This window comes from Mangifera indica, chromosome 11, assembly GCF_011075055.1.
Source record: "Mangifera indica cultivar Alphonso chromosome 11, CATAS_Mindica_2.1, whole genome shotgun sequence".
NCBI classification, from domain to species: domain Eukaryota; kingdom Viridiplantae; phylum Streptophyta; class Magnoliopsida; order Sapindales; family Anacardiaceae; genus Mangifera; species Mangifera indica.
In genome coordinates, this window is record NC_058147.1 from 12,995,592 (window position 1) to 13,014,501 (window position 18,910).

Sequence of the window (18,910 nt, forward strand, 5' to 3'; positions counted from 1 at the left end):
CTTTGTCCCATCCATGTGATAACTTTGCAAAGAAGGTATTTTCCATAACTTCTTGCATTCCAACATATAACTGATAAAAATATCGCTTGTATTCACAAACGAAAATTTCAAGTTGACACATGTCACAAAGCCTAAGCTTTGTTATAGCTTCTAGAGCAACTACCTTTGCAAGATTTCTACTTGTGACAGTTAATCCAGTAAATTCTCTTAAGAGCATGTCCTTAAAAAGTGCGAATATCCCCTCGCGAGTTTTTAAGTCGTTTACTGTCTCTAATATTCCATTGCTCGTTTCTAATCCTAACAAGAAGCTTCCTACAATACCCTGTAGGGTAGATCTTAGAAAACGGTACGTTTGTCCTAGGTCAAAGGCTTTATTTTGCACATGGACCCAGTTAACAGTGTCCCAAATTTCAATTGCTTCGGCCATGTTGTTTACACAATATATATTTGGGAAACTTCCACTAGAAGGTATTTCTACCATCTTTTGTGTGGGTCTTGGAGTATATTCCGACTCAATCCGAGTAGAATATGTCGTGGGAGTGTATTCAGGCTTAGAAATTTCATGAAGGAATCCTTCGAATGAATGTAAAGGATTCTTCATTCCTTCTAAAGGGTCATATTTTATTTCAGCTTCCCTTAGATTAGTGATCAGGTTTTCTAGTTCCTCTATTTTTGGTTCTAGAATAATCTTTTTAGCTTTTCCCTTATCAGAAGTTCTCCTTTGTCTCTTAAGCTCTTCTTCGTAATATTTGCTGATTTTTTCAACATCCGAAAGAGAGATTTCAGGAAGATCAACCTCCCTTTTGGCTTCTTCTTTTGAAACAAAGTATTCTTCTTTTATCGCCTTTAATTATAAATTTTTAGCTTTTTCCCAATCTCCTTGGGACTCCTGAGCTACAAAGTTTGCATATCTTGGCGGGAGACAAGGATATTTACTTTGTAGACTAGAACATCATATTAATCCAAACCTATCAAACAAAAACATTAGGAGTCAATGGGGACATGAGCAGCCACTGGGTCCTTGGTGGCTCCTTCCCAACGAAGCAAAAGTTCAATTACCCGGAAGTCAGAGAATCATATTAATTGATCCAAACCCATCAACAAAAACCAATAGAAATGGAGTACAAGGGGTGCAAAATGTAATTTTTCAAAGTTATAATACCCACCTGTGAAAAAGATTAAACGGGCCCATCCGGTAGGGGGTGAGAAGAGGAATACGAGGAGTTTCTTCGGACATGTTTGAGGCTTTGAGCTTGCCGTTTTAGTAATAAAAGTGTCAAGTTGCTGAAACTGTAAAATGAGTGAGTATTTATAGTGTGGTGGGAGACAAGAAGAGCAGCAACGAGTATGATAAAAAAAAAAAAGAAACCGAGAATGCGAAGACGAAACCTGCATCCGACAGTGGTGGGGCTACAAAAAAAATTCTGACGTGAGAAATTACGTAAATTTGTTTGTCAATCTTGACTAGCCACCGCCCCCCACCCACCACCAGTAATGCACAAAAAGAAGCGCAAAATTACATCATACGAATTTGTTAAGAACATATTTTTTTACACACATTTGCGCCAATGTAATATTTTTACTAATGGTTTATATACGTTTATATAATTTAGATACTAATTATATGGGATGCTTCAAAGTAAATTAAACTAGGTAGACTTGTAATTGAACAATAGAACAAAGCTCATTAAAAAAAAGGTAATATTGCATGTATCTATTTTAAATATATAAATAAATATATATTTATATATGTTATTATAAAATTAGATGTTACTTTATTTTTAATTCAAAATTATTCAATCAATATATGTCCATTTATATACTCAAAATAGATACATATAGTTTTATTATTAAGAAAAATATATTATGGGAAATTAATTACAATAAAAAAACTATGTACATATATTTTTTAATATACAATTTGGTACATTGATGATTTGATATTATGCGATTCAATGATTTCGAATTAATGATAAAATAAATTTAATCATATAATAATACATCATCTATGCACACACCCAAACATATGTATATATAACATTGCTCATCAATTACATTAACTATTTAGGAGTGTAAATGATTTTGTTAAGATGCAACACTCGAATCTACAAAAAATAGGGAGCAAACTCACAAGAAAGAAAACACACATATTTGGTGGGTCATGTCAGTGCAACCCACCATGCTTACAAATCATGTCGGGTCGACTTTGAGTTCCACAATCAGGGGACTTTGTACTGGCCAGCCTACAAAAATATGTGTCCACGACATAACCTGTGCTACAACAAGTCATATTGTGTTGGGTCTTAACGGGTGAACTCTGAGCTTTTGGTAGATAGACCTGTTAATTATATATATATTTTTAAGGATATTAATTAAAATAGGTATAAAATTTTGTGCCTAAACCTTTTTAGACAAACTTTTAATGAATTTATTTTTTAAAGTAAACTCAATATTTATTTCAATAATACCCCTCTCTAGTAATTATCTTTCTTCAATCGTGGTTTTTCTCGGTAATGTTTTCTTTGACAGTATACTCCAACAACATCACATTGATTGTAAATTGAGTAATTTATGAATCGAACCATTCATAAACTTGTTTGAAAATAGGTTGATTTTTGGTTTGATTGTTGATATATCCAAATCGGAATGAAAAATAGAATAGATGCAAGTGCCAGTGCGAGATTTCAGTATTTCAAAAATTGTCTGAATTATGAATTAAAAAATTGAATGGAATAAGTTGTTTATCATTAATATAAAAAATATGTATATAAAAATATTTATGTACATGAGTGCGAGATAAATTTTTTATTTATATAAATAAAAATATTTTTATTTTTATAAAAAAAATTATATAAATAAAAATATTTATATAAATAAGTACGAGAATGCTCTTGTACTTCTACCACTCATGGATATAAATATTTTTATATAGATATGTTTTAGATTATTTTTATATACAATTTTTTTATATTAATGACAAACAATTGTTTTCACTCAATTTTTTAATTTATAATTTAGACAATTTTTGAAATACTAAAATTCTACACTCTTATTTTCATTTGTTCTGTTTTTCATCTCGATATTAATATATGAATAATCAAATAAAAAATTAACCTGTTCTCGAACAATTTTATGAATATTTTAATTTATAAGTTACCATACTTACAATCAATGTGATGATGTTAAAGTATGTTGTTGAATAAAAAACATAATTAAAAAAAAGTAATTATTAGAGAGGGGTATTATTTGAATCAATATTGAATTTGTTTTAAAAGGTAAATTTATTAAAAGTTTGTCTAAAAAAATTTAGATGCAAAATTTTATGTCTATTTTAATATTTTTCTAATTTTTATTATTTTTTGTTATGTCTTTTACATTTTCCATACTAATTTTTTAGCTTCCTCAAAATAATAACAAATAATTAATAAATTTAAATTTCTCACATCATCTTTCGGTCATAAAATTAAAAATAAATTTATTATTACTTTTAATTTCTCATGACATTAATGAATACTTTTGAATTCCTTATGTAAATTATTTGAATTCCCTATGTAATAATAAATTATTAATAAAATTAAAAAAATATGCGCCGTGTTTTGTTGGGTCGGGTCGACCCAAGGGATGCTATAGTGTGTGGGGGGTCCCCACCGACCGTGCCAAAAAAAGAAGGTTCGGTTTAGCCTGACACCTTTGGCATGTTTAGTTTAGGCCAACCTAAAGTGGTATATTTGAAAACCCCATTAATTAATAAATCAACCTTTAATGAAAAGACATAAAACTCTTTACAATAGGGCAATTTTTAGAATGAAAAAAATCATGGAAACTCTTTTTAATTATTGAATCCTAAAGAGCCCTATTACATAATTTAATAGCCCCTCATAATTCCATCAATGTCTCTCACTATTTGGGATCACCTCATCTAAAAACAAAACAATATATCTATAAAGAAGAAACTTCTTATAAATCTTCTAAACAAACACCATAGGACAAACGACCTTTTACAACTTTTCTTGAACAAGAAATGTGGGATAAGATCAAGACATAAATGTAACACTCAAAGGTATGTATAAGGCAATATATGCCTTTTTCCTTGCGTTTGAATTTGATTATATGTGTTTTGTATGCGTGAATGATTGTGCACCACAAGGGCATATGCCTGTGCATGCCTTAAGGAAGGCAAAATAGTCACTTCACATTGGGCATGAAAAGTGGCTAAGGAAAGCAGGACTAATGACTGTGTTTGTTAGGAATGCACATCCATGTATCCATTTATCAAATTTAAATTCGAATAAGGATTTGATTCTTGATAATCTCAAAACATGTTTCCAGTCATGTAACTAAAGGAAAAATTGTGGATAAAGAAGGCATGATCGTTCATGACATTATTTTGGTAAACTAAAAAGAGGCACACAACCTGACATGTTTAGTTATGAATAACTTTCATAGAGCCACACAAAGGGAAATTATGAGCTTAGGGCATGATCAAAGGACATTAGAGAAGAAGTTGAATCACTAGATACCTTGCCACATGAAAACTTAGCTAGATTTTGAAGGTCATGTAAGTAGTTGACATACTTTTTTTTTTTTCTATAGTTCGATTATTTATGGAGAATACCATCATTTTGTAATAGTGTGTCATATAAGGATGTTAATGAGGATAACATGTTATGTGTTTCATAATTGGCAGAATGGGAAATGGATTATGATGTGTTTGTATATAAATTGATATGCTATGTTGTGAGAACTTGATGTTAAATTTATGATATTGTAACACCCCTCCCTAGAAGTATTGTTCTTCGGAAGAAGATATCACTAAATTGACTATTTGAGCATGCATTTATTTAAAAAACATATAATAAAACTCACAAAATCTTTAAAAGAAACCTCATTTATTAATCATTGAACAAATTATTAAAATGCCCCTATTAAAAAAAGTATCGAAAGTGTATACAAGATGTCTCAAACTATGGACATAAACTGAAAAGTCAAGATATGTGTAGCCAAATAAATAGAAATCAATGATACTATAAAAACTTAATAAAAAGAAATGAAAAAAATGTTTATTGGTTCATTTGCATTAAACTTATGAGAGTAGTCGTTACGTTCATTTGCATCCTAGACATATGAAAGTAAGGGAGTGAGTGACAAAACACTTAGTTAGTAGAAGACTTTACTACTAGCTTTTACATAATCTCTAAAATACACTTGATCTTAACCCATACAATTTTCTCATCTAGAGTTAACATTAAACTTCCACTAGGATAATGGTGGATCATATCTATCATCTCTATGCTTATACAAAACTCTAGGAAATATCTAGGCTATAAATCTTAACTTTCGAATCAAACTATGCTTCACTCAATCACTAAGGAAACATTCCTTGGATTCCTACCTAGCATGATTATAACTCTACTCGATGGAAACACTATCATCTGAAAGCTATAATTGAGACTATATACTAAGTTGATTAGATCAAATCGAATACAAGGATCTGGCACCTTGGTTGTGTGAACTATCTCTCTATTCTACTACACCAAAACTATGTCTTAACTGGACTTTACTGTAAGCAAGTACCCTATTGTGGGTAAGGTGTCCTATTGTGGATAGTGTAAGGAATGTGTACTCACAATACCCCTTCATAACGATCCTATAAAGTTTAGTATGCATGATCTCGAGACTTAACTTGACTAGGCTAGTTCTCACTTCCACCTAAAGTATAACTTATGTTTTACCAAAGTTTTATCTCATAGGCACGCAGGGCATTACTACGGACTTGAGACTTCTATATTGTATCTCGAGATGACTTATAGATCTTTGGCCTAGTTCCCTTTTCTCTTATCTTTCTTCTGCCTTATATACATGGGCGTGTGGCATTTTATATATAGAGTTGTATCCCTTGATTTACTTGCATATGACTATCCTCCTTGTGGTCTTTCCCTGTGTGGGATTTTTCTTATACCCACAAGGGTATGCTTTGGTTGCATAGGTGTATGCCCTTAAGATCTCTAATGCACTTTTCTTTTTAACACTTATCTCAATTGCACCACTTCATAAAGGTATTATAGTCATTTGACCTCATACACAAGCATGCCCAGATGTCCTAATTGACGATTCATTTATCAACAACATCCAACGATTGTCAAAACACCAAGAATCATCATGGCAACATAGTGTGTCCAATACCACATTACTGTGTGGCAAATCCAAAATTCAAACTTTGTTTCACACTCTAGTCCAATTTCTACGCATCCTATTATTGTTCTATAAGATTTAACACACAAACCATGCTTACACTAACACCATATTTTAGCAATGATCACAAGTATCATGACTAAACAATCATTAAATAGAAATTCAGCTAAGCACATACACAAATCAATCAACAAGAATCATCATGGCAATAATCATTCTCTAGTTCATGTATTTTTTATAACATCATCTCAATAACACCACATATATATACATAGCTAGTAACCATATTTTTATAGAAGTCAACCAAATTTTCCTTTACATAGATCACTACAAACTTTACCATATTCATGATAACTTCTCTTAAAATCGTTTTCTCAATTAATAACCATGAATTTGACAAACAAAAAGCCTTGTTCCACATACGTCAATAATCTATAACAAAGGAATGAGAGCCTCACTTAACTAGAGTTTTCACTGCTAAGGATGGAGATACTATTATACTTTTCTTCTCACTACAATCTCTACCATTCCTTTGCTAGAAATCGTCACCAAAAGCTGCTAAAGTAAGGCCTGAATATTAGAGCTAAACACTTCCTCTTTCTCTGACAAAAGTCATGCATTTGGATATGGATTAAGATCCCTAAAACATAGCCATCATGCTTTATTTAAGTTGAATTTACATAACATCATACATGGGAGTGTATCATGCAATTTAATTTTTACACGAAATCTCCTTATCTAACTTACATAATAATGATACATAGGCGTAACCTTCACATACACAACCATGTGTCCCCCAAAATTTATACTTTGACTTTAAATCCATATTAAATCATTCACACATCAATCAAGCTCATGCACAAAGACTATTTTTCCCTTGAGACGTATCAACAGATCTTATAGATATGGAATTTGAAGGCTTGCTTGATGATTTATTCTATGTAGAAACATGTTTAGGGATGAACTTAGGGCTAGATTCGAGCTGAACTGAACATTTGCATTGGCTCGTCAAGCTCACTTCAAAAGAGCTTGAGCTTGGATTGTTTCAAAAGAGCCGAGCTTGAGCTTGAATCCAGCTTTTATAAAACGATATTGTTTTAATACATATTAGTCAAAACAACTTTGTTTTAATACATATTAGTCAAAATGACATCATTTTGTATCAAAGTTTTTAAGCTTGCAAGCTTGATAAGTTGAACACCCTAAAGTTGAAGTTCGAAAATATTGAACTTTCAAGCTTGAGATCACTTCAGCTAAGCTTGTTTCAGGCTTAAGCTCGAGCTCAAACAAGTTTGGCTTGAATCCAACCCTAAATAAACTTATAGTTTTACATGATTAGAATATACTATATTGTTAAGGTTTGGCCAAAAAAATATATAAAAATCAACAGGATCAAAATTTCTAGACACCCATGAACAATCGTTCATGCATGCATGGATACTTGTTCATCCCTTAAGAAGAAAAAGACTCCTTGCCAGTCAAATGTGCATTTGTCCTAGTGTATATGTTTTAACAGACGTATGATATAGGACATACTTATTCATGGTGTTTAGAATGAATAATGTTATAGAGAGATAGACTACTACGATTTCAAGTATAGGGACTTAACGACAATAGTCAAATGTTTGGTTACCTTTAGTCAAAGGTTCATATACACACCTATCACTCATAAGGGCGAATGGTCGTGCATATGTCAAGGTTGAAGCATAAGGATCAAGGGCTAGTATAATGCCTCATTTAGAAGTACGACCGTTTAAAGGAAGACATCACCAACTTTGACTGTGTTAGCATGCATTCACTTAATATTAAAATCCATCACTTTACACATATGATAAAATTGCATAACACCTTTATTGAATTAATAATGTAGAAGCATGCAAAGGATGTCAATAAAACAACATATCACCTCTAAACATGAGCATTTAACTCAAATTAATTGTTTAGCATTAGTGTTGCTTTTGAATATTACACAAGAAAATTTATTTAACATATAGTTCTCCTGACTCAAATTAATTATTTAACATCAGTTTCGCTACCATTGTTAAATAAATCATTGGACTTCAATCCATTGTGTACAACACATATAAAATATGCTATAGATATAAATGTGGGTTACAATTTAAAGTATTTTCTTTGAACATTTAACAGGTATTAAAACTCCCACTACACCTTAGGTAGTAAATGGGACCTTTTGATTTATGTATTCACCTTCTTAGTTTAACCAAAGTAATCAAATTCATGCATTAAAAATTCTTTATTTTATTCTTGAATTCCTTGAATTTCTTCAAATTATTCAGATTTGTATTTCCATAAATGAACAAATCATATTCATTAATATTTTCAATAAATCAGTTGAAATTTATAATTTGTTGTGTTATGATAACGCTATTAATTGTTATTATTTTGATTTATAATTCCCTTATGTTGTGTGAAAATTTAATTCAATCTAATGGAATTACTTATCTCTTTGCATTTAGAAAGCTTTGAGCACTTTTGGAGTAAGTTGGGCCAAAAAGATGAAAAATTGGAGCAGACCTGTTAATCTGGAAATTTCGTGATGATAACTAGGCGTGGGCACATGAAATGACGAAAGCAAAATTTGGAAAACAGATCTGAACACCTAGATCAGCTACAAGGGTCCACAAAATATCAAGATTTGCTTCCTGCAAAAGGGATAACTACTAGCTGGAAAAGAGGATTAATTGAGATAGATAAGGAAGGATATTTTTGGAGGAAGGATATGCATATCTTTTCCTTTCTTTTTGGGAAGATATGTATCACTTTGCTTGGTTGGGTTAGGAGATTAGGATTGACTTTCAATTTCTAGATTTTTAGTAGGGAGATAATATATATATTTTTATTTTTATTCTACTGGGATTATTCACCATTGTAATTAGAGAATTAGAGAGAAAAACATGGTCTACAGTGGCTGAATAATTTCTCTTGGTTGAAGGGATCTGAAACCATGGAACTACAATGATTGTGAAATTTATTTTTTTTCTTTAATGCGTCTTTTTAATTATTTGAGTATTGATTATCTTTCTGAATTATTTTTCATGATTGTGTTGATTGATTTCTAAGGTGTGCAATTAGTTTATCAATTAATATAATCTACGACTAGTTTAGGTGTTGAATCCATAATTGTTCAATCCATTTAATCGAAGTGGCAACTAAGTTTATAGTTTGCTGCATCAGAAACTGTAAATCCTAGGAAAATAATCAACCGGATTAAATGCAACATCGTATGTTTGTGTTGTCTTGCTTTGTTGGTCTTTCTAATTCGTAATGCTATTGTTTAATTAAATTCAAGATCGTATCCGAATTGTTAATCAATAAGGGTTAATTGGAATACATGTTTTTGGTTAACTAATCGTAAGGAAGGATAGGTAAATTTAATACCACAACGAATATTTGAATAATTAATTTGATATTTTTGATTTCGATGATCAATTATAGTTTCAATGGTGGATGTGACCGTAGACCAAGGATTGTTTAATTGATTATTTGTTTTAATTTACTTCGCTGAATTTTATTTATTATTCTTAATTTGCATTCAATTCAAAATCCCCCCTTATTTCCTTGTTTCGATTTATTTGTGACGACATATTAATCAAAGCTCTTCGAGAGAACGATCCCTACTTTCCTTTACTATATTTTTGTTATAGGAATTTAGGATTTAATTTAGGTGTGAATGACAACACGTACCAAATTTTGGTGCCATTACCGGGGAGTTTTTAATTTGTATGTTCGTTACGAGATCTTCGAAACAAGCTAGTTTATAATTTGATCCAAAAATTGAAAAGACTACAAAAGGGCTGAGAAAAGAAGCAAAAAGGAGATTGCAAGCACACAAATCTGCTTGCGAAACAGAGGAAAACATGGCTAAAAATCAGACTTTAAGAGAGCCCAGAATTTAATTACAAATATGGCGTCGAATTCACAATAATTTGGGAATAGATTAGACCATTCGTCTCGACATGTCAATGAGGTAAATGTATCTTCTATTGAAAGAGGGCTTGATGATCTAACTACTCTTGTATGTCAAATGGCTGTAGGAAAAATAAAGGCGACAAAAGTTTGCGAGATTTGTTCAATGGGAGGACGTCCAACTGATATGTGCCTAACACTTCAAGAGGACTGCTCTAAACAAGCTAATATAATAGGTGAATTTTTCGGACAATAGCAGTGAAATCATAATTATAATCCTTATTCGAATACTTACAACTTAGGTTAGAGAGATCATCCTAATCTTCGTTATGGGAATGCATATGCGAATCAACCTTTGAATAACTTTTAGCCATACTAGCAGCCTTATATTCCTAGACAGCAGCAACTAACTCAAAATTCTGATTCAGGTACATCTCTTGAAGATATTGTTAAAACTTTGGCTACTAACATTGTGAAATTTTAGTAGGAAACTAGAACTAGCATTCAAAATCTGGAAAATCAAATGAGTCAGATAGTTACTGCAATCAGTAGGCTGGAAGCACAAAATTCAAGTAAATTGCCATCACAAACTGTGGTGAACCCAAAGGAGAATGTTAGTGCAATAGTGTTAAGAAGTGGAAAAGAGTTGGAGATGCCAATTAAAAAACCATCTGTACCAACACAGCAAGCGAAAAACAGAGAGGAACTGACAGCAGAAAATAATTCTTCCAAAAAGGTAGCGATAGGTAAATATCCTTCTTTCGATGAATATAAACCTATTCCTCCTTTTCCTGAAGCTTTAAAACTAAAGTACGAACGTAATGCGAATTTATATGAGACCTTTCGAAAGTGTGAAGTCAATATTCCATTGTTTGATCCAATAAAACAAGTGCCTCGCTATGCTAAATTTTTGAAAGAGCTGTGTACATTGAAAAGGAAGCAAAAACTCAAAAGGTATGAAAAAATAAGGGTAGGAGAAAATGTTTCAACCATAATTAGAAAAAGTTTTCCTGAAAAATGCAAAGATCCAGGTATGTTTTGCATCCCTTGCACAATAAGAGGGACAAAAATTGAAAAAGCCATGTTAGATTTAGGAGCATCTATTAATATAATGTCATATTCCATTTATTCTGCTCTTAATCTTAGACCTTTAGAAAAAACTAGTGTAGTTATTAAGTTGGTCGATAGATCAAATGTATATTCTAAGGGGTTAATTGAAGATGTTCTTGTTCAGGTTAATGATAAATTAATTTTTCTAACTGATTTTTATGTTCTTGACATGGAAAATAATGACCAATCTGCACCTATTTTACTAGAGAGACCCTTTCTGAAAACAGCTAAAATGAAAATTGATGTTCACAAAGGCACACTGACCATGGAGTTTGATAGTGAAGCTGTCCAATTTAATATTTATGATGTTATGAAATATCCTGATGTGGATTTTCTTGTGTATTCAGTTGATTGAATTGATTCTCTAGCACAGGATATACTTGATAGTGATGATGAGTTGAAGGTGGCTAACCATGAAAATATTTTAAAAGAAAAAGTTGAATTTAAATTAATTTCAGATGTGCAGAATATAGTGGCAGAGATGAATGAGTTTGCAGAGCTGAAAAACACAGGTAATGTATCTTATATTGAGCTGCTAGTGCCTAATAAAAAATTGGTACCTTCTGTTTTGTAAGCATCGGAGCTAGAGCTGAAACCTCTTCCAAATCACCTTAAATATGTGTACCTTGGAGATGGAGAGACCTTACTAGTGATCATTTCTAGCAAGTTAAATGAGCAACAAGAAGAGAAACTAGTGCAAATTCTGAAGAAGCATAAGGCCTGCCATCTTCCAGTTGAACTAGAGCATAAAGCATATTGGGTTGTCAAACAATGCAATATGAAATTAGATGAGAGTGGCGAACATAGGAAATTACAGTTGCAAGAATTAGAAGAAATTATCAATGATGCATACAAGAGTTCTAGAATTTATAAGGAGAAAACAAAAGCATTTCATGACAAAATGATTTCCAGAAAAGAATTTTCACTTGGCCAAAAAGTTCTCCTTTATCATTCAAGACTTCGATTGTTTCCAGATAAATTACGTTCTTGTTAGATTGGGCCGTTTGTTGTTACTAACGTTTTTCCTTATGGTGCAGTAAAGATTCAAAGCTTAGTGACATCGAAAGTATTTAAAGTTAATGGCCATAGACTCAAGCCGTTTTACGAAGGAGTGCTAGCTAAAAACATCGAAGAAGTGGAGCTGAGAGATCCTGCCTACATGGATAAATAGATGAAGACATTAAGTCTAGCCGATAACTGTAAACAAAGGCGTTACTTGGGAGGCAACCCAAGCTTTCAATCTTATTTTGATCAATGCTTCAATTTTAATTTTTTAGACATTTGTTTTTAATTTCGGTTTATGTATTCTAATTTTAGTTTTAAATTTCGGTTTTAGGATTCTTGGATGTTTAATTAGCAATTATTTTATGATTTTTTATTGGGTTTATTTTAATTTATTTTTATGTTACTGTTCAATCATCTTCTTCCTCCTACAGGTCCTAATTAGCCTTCTGTAAATATGCACGGGGGGAGGAATCTATATCTTAGTGTTCTGGAACTAGGTCATATGCTTCTGTCAAAAGTTCAGCTTTGACTTTGTTAATTTTTTAAATACAAGGGGGTCATATGATTTAGTGTGATTATAAGGCTGGGTTTATATGCTTCTAGAAACCATATCTACCAAACCTACGCCTCAAAATTTCTCTCCAACTAAAATAAAAACCTAGCAGCCCCTTTCCTCATTCTACAACGCCATGGTCAGAACCCATTCACAACATCAAAGAGTAGCATCATCTACCCATCGGAGACCTTCCTACAGCAGAGCTGTCATCGAAATCCAAAGAATCCTCCATCAATTGCAACTCTCCATAATTTGAAATAGTGTTCATTTTCCCTAAATCCAGAGAAGTTTTCTTTCCCTTTTCTTTTAAATCTCAGTTTCATTATTATATGTTTTGTTTAAACATTGAAGACAATGTTTGGTTTAAGTGTGGGGGAGGGTTTATTTGTGTTTTATTTTTCTGCTGTTTACTGTTCTGTCTTTCAGTTCTATTTTTTTCTACTCTGTTCTTATATTTTGTCCGTTTGTTCTGCTTTTATTCTGTTTTGTTTTTTTGTCAGTTTTTTTTTTCTATCTTCTTTTGGTTATACTTATTCTGGTATGCCTTGTTTTTGCTTTGTTTTATTTATGTTGTTATTCCTTGCTGGATAAAGTTTGGTTTTTATTAATATGGCAGCTGGTGTATCCTTCCCTGTTTTTAGTCAGCCAAACAATTCCATTAATCTCACTTTGAATGAATTAATTTGTATGTATGCCTTGGGATTTAGATGATTAAGTAAGAGAGTAATGTACACTGATTTGTTAGATTAACTAAGGGTATGCACTTAAACAAATTTTGATAATTGAGTGCTAGAGTTTTGTTTAAAGTTGAGGTGAATTTATTTAACCCATGAGTTTTGAGCCGAAGAAGATTAAAACATACATTTCAATCTATATTTTTCTTTGATGAGTGATATTCTCCTATGTGAATATATCTTTAGAACTTGCTTTGAACCATTTCGAGACCACATTGAAATATGCATGCATGAAAATGACAAAGGCATTTTTGTTTAAACCCTTTAGCTTAAAAGCCCAACCTATTTTAATATCCCTAGTTAGCCCCTTAAGCCTTACAAAGCCTTTGATTCTTTATGCTAAAACCATAATACAAACCCAAGCCTTTCAGTAAAAAAAAAAAAAAAAAATCCGCACCTAACCATGAAAATTAGCAAGGCATTTAAACTAAATTTTGTTGTTTGATGAAGTTGCTATCGTGAGAAATTTAAGTGTAGGGGAAAAGGGGACTTAATTGCATAGGAAGAGATGATGAAAAGAAGTTGGCATTAAGAGTGTTATTGATTACCTTATGTTGTTATCTTTACTATCCAATTCTCTTAGTTATTCAAGAAAAAAGAAGAGAAAAAAAAAAAGGAAAAGACAGAAAAAGAAAAAAAAATAAAAAAGATATGGAGAATGTGGTGGGTTTAGCTTTAAATTTTTGTTCCCATTATGTGTTTAAATGTTTTGTTAATATTCATGGTTTTAACCTTTTGTATCCATTAATCCTCACCTTTAACCAAAACCCTATTACAACCTAAAATAAAGTCCTTTTGATTTATGCATGTATATAATCTAAGTGATGGAGATTTGTGCATAAGCAAGCCTATGGTAGAATGTTTGCTTTGGAAGATTTGAGCGAAACACTAAACCATTAAACACATGAGTGATATGAGTGATAACCGTGAGGAGATACACCAAAACATTATACATGCTTTAGAATGTGATTATCTTGATTTGTCTTTGTGCACATTTCCTTGTGAAATTTGATAATGATATGTGTTGATGCTTGAATCTTGGTTGGTTTGAATCTTAAGGTATGCACACTTTTTGGTAGCATGAGAAAAGAGATTGATGGAACCTTTTTATGTTTGTTTTGTTTTTATTTTTGTTTTACTCGAGGACGAGCAAAAGATAAGTGTGGGGGAATTTGATAATGCCATTAATTGTTATTATTTTGATTTATAATTCTCTTATGTTGTGTGAAAATTTAATTCAATCTAATAGAATTACTTATCTTTTTGCATTTAGGAAGCTTTGAGCACTTTTGGAGCAAGTTGGGCCAAAAAGATGAAAAATTGGAGCAGACCTGTTAATCTGGAAATTTCGTGATGATAACTAGGCATGGGCACATGAAATGACGAAAGCAAAATTCAAAAAACAGATCTGAATGCCCAGATCAGCTACAAAGGTCCACAAAATATCAAGATTTGCTTCCTAGAAAAGGGATAATTACTAGCTGGAAAAGAGGATTAATTGAGATAGATAAGGAAGGATATTTTTGGAGGAAGGATATATATATCTTTTCCTTTCTTTTTGGGTAGATATGTATCACTTTGCTTGGTTGGATTAGGAGATTAGGATTGACTTTCAATTTCCAGATTTTTAGTAGGGAGATAATATATATATTTTTATTTTTATTCTGCTGGGATTATTCACCATTGTAATTAGAGAATTAGAGAGAAAAACATGGTCTACAGTGGTTGAATAATTTCTCTTGGTTGAAGGAATCTGAAACCATGGAGCTACAATGATTGTGAGATTTATTTTTTTTCTTTAATGCATCTTTTTAATTATTTGAGTATTGATTATCTTTCTGAATTATTTTTCATGATTATTGATTTCTAAGGTGCGCAATTAGTTTATCAATTAATATAATCTATAGCTAGTTTAGGTGCTGAATCCGTAATTGTTCAATCCATCCAATCGAAGTGGTAACTAGGTTTATAGTTTGCTGTGTCAGAAATTGTAAATCCTAAGAAAATAATCAATTGGATTAAATGCAACATCGTATGTTTGTGTTGTCTTGCTTCGTTGGTCTTTCTAATTCGTAATGCTATTGTTTAATTAAATTCGAGATCATATCCGAATTGTTATTCAATAAGGGTTAATTGGAATACATATTTTTGGTTAACTAATCGTAAGAAAGGATAGGTAAATTTAATACCACAACGAATATTTGAATAATTAATTTGATATTTTTGATTTTGATGATTAATCGTAGTTCCAATGGTGGATGTGACCGTAGACCAAGGTTTGTTTAATTGATTATTTGTTTTAATTTACTTCGCTGAATTTTTATTTATTATTTTTAATTTGCATTCAATTCAAACCCCCCCCCCCCCCTTATTTCCTTGTTTTGATTTATTTGTGATGACATATTAATTAAAGCTCTTCGAGGGAACGATCCCTACTTTCCTTTACTACATTTTTGTTATAGGAATTTAGGATTTAATTTAGGTGTCAACGACAGCATGTACCATGTTCGACATTAATTGTTAATTCTCGTTGTTTGGACGAAATTCAATAGTTGAATAATGCTCCCACTGAAAACAGTGAGAGGTTGACGTAGTCATGCTTGTCTAAAAGACATAACCAATATCCATCACTCAACAAAAATTGAATGGATCAAAATTCTAGCCATGCTAAGTTTTCCGTGTCATTTGACATAATATTGTTTAATAATCGTCATTAAGATGATATTCAGCAGTTGAATGATATTCTTACTAAAGCTAGTAAGAGATTGAAAAAGTCATCTTTGTCTTGACAAACAAAACTAGTATTCATTATTTGACAAAAACCAAAGAATTCTAAAAACTAGTCATGACTAAGTCCTTTATATGTAAAATTAATGGTCTAATTTATTTATATGATTAAGAATTGTTGAAATAATCATAATTATAACTTTGTAGAAGTTTTATTTTTGAAAAATATTATAACTAGTTTTTATTTCTTTTCATTTTGCATGTAGAAAAAAGTGAATACATTGATTTATAGCTATTGTGGACTGCACGTGCTGCATTTCCAACTTCTAGGTCCACCTCTTCTCTTGGCAAGATTCCACTATGCCTTGGTTCCTACACATCAATCAAATGTAAGAATCCTAAATCCCATGTTAAATAACATGAGATTTCAAGAAAAGATTTGATTCTCAATCATACCTAACATTAAAGACTCAGTCTTCTTTCTTTTGTTATTCGATAAGGTTTTGTAGTGCTTGTTCCAATAGCCAAGCTCACTATATCAAAAGCAAATTACCTTACTCTTGCTAACTACACTATTATAAGGGTTTATTTTTTCCTTAGGTACTAGCTGAGATTTAGAATTCAGTTTGGTCTTAGCCTTACTTCTTTTTTTTTTCCCTTTTCAAACTAGTTTCAACCTATTTGGCCATTCTTATATGTATGTCAACTTACATTACCATCCTTAACAATCCTTGCATGGATTCTCCTTTGTTATCCTTTAGAAAGTCTATGATGAACTTAGTGTAAGGTTTAGGTAGAGACGAGATTACAAGGTTGAAGGCCATGTTATTTGTCATATGTGCACCAAGAGTTTTAGCCTTCTCGATCAATTTAACTATATTAAACACGTGAATTCCATTCTCTACTTCATTATCCATTTTCTTAAAAAGATTTGCTTCATCACTTGATATTGCTCAAAACAAACATGACCTTATGCAAACAACCAATTATGTCTTTATCACATAAATCATTAGTTTGCATATCAAGGGTCAACAAAGATAATATGATGTTCAATACAAGTCTTACATATTTTTTCATGTTTTTTGAAAGCACCATATTCCCTTATTTTAGCGCCATGTTTGGGCACATTAGGTAAGTCTTATAATACAACATATGAGATTTTTTTTCTTCTAGTATAGTCTATAGATGTCGATACCAGTGGACATATTTAGCGTTCAACCCAAACTTGTTTTCAAATATCTTTTTAAAGGTTGGGTTGATTATTAAGTCCATTCTACAAAAGACAAAAATAAAGTCATATTTTCATTATATATTTATTTAATGTGGTTTTTTGTCAAATAAATACTCCCACTATTTTATTCAAGTCAATAGCCCTTTCTGTTGAACTCGGAAAGTCTAGGTAGATTTCTTAGTGGATCGAGATCCTATTGCATTAACTTTCCCCTTCGCTTTGGTGAACAAGTTTGAATTATTCAATAAGTAGGTCAATCAAACCAATCACAAAAATTCACGATATCTAATTCAGTAGTTAGCATGAATCAACTGTGAGATATCAATTGTGACTCTCATTTTACAGTAGGGTGGATACTAGATATCGTCTTATGTAATGATAATTGTAGTTCCTTACCTCTGCCTCTATTACACTTTCACCTTTGCTTTAGCGAACAAGCTAAGTGAACTAGTTAAGTCAAACCCAATATGAACAATCATTCAGTCTTCTGCTTGATAGAAGTATACCTTTTGTTTTAGCAAAAAAAAAAGCATCATATTGAAAGACATTGGTTATTTTCAACTTAATATATTTAAGGGATTCATTATGATCTCACCAATTTTAATTGTTTAGCATGTAAAGTGGTTATTTTGAAAATAAAACTTAACATGCATGCTACAATGTAAATTTAAATATGCCAATATACAATTTTAACTAATGTCAATTCCCCGAGCCATGAAGAATTGATTGGTCAACCTAGTTCTTGCTCTTTGAATCTTTAATAGTCTTTCATCTTCAATTTTTCAAGGGTACATTGCTTTATTCCAAGTTATAATTTTTTAATAAAGAAAAATAAATTTTATTCTAATTTTACATTTGAGAAGAATTAAGTAAGAAGAAAAGTACATCAGAAATTGAGAGAAGGAAGGACACACAAGTCTTATTTTAAAATTACAAACCCAATAAAAACATTCATAACATAGGTTGTCCAACTATATACTAAACACCATGCATATATGTAATCAAAATTAAAAACTATTAATTTTAATTATTTTTAACCCAAGTGTCAATTTTTTTAGTCCTACAAATTTTACATTATTGTAATTCAACCCCAAAGGTTAGGAAAAATTATAATTCAATCCTAGTTCATCAAAACAAGACTAAATTAAAATTTCTCCCACCTTAGGTTGCTAGAAGCGTGCACAGCTTGGTGCCACCAACACTAACCATGCACAACTATGCCATTCTTGGGACAATATAGGCATAGTTAGAATGGCATAGTTGGCATAAAAGAGTGTTTGACCTTGCCATCATTGGGACACATAAAGCCATACGCTAGTATCAACCTTTGAAACGTGTAATAAAACACATCGAAGATGATTTCACGTAACAACGTGAAACCGATTCAACCTTCAACCAAAATTTTAATAGCCTGCATATTAAATTCGA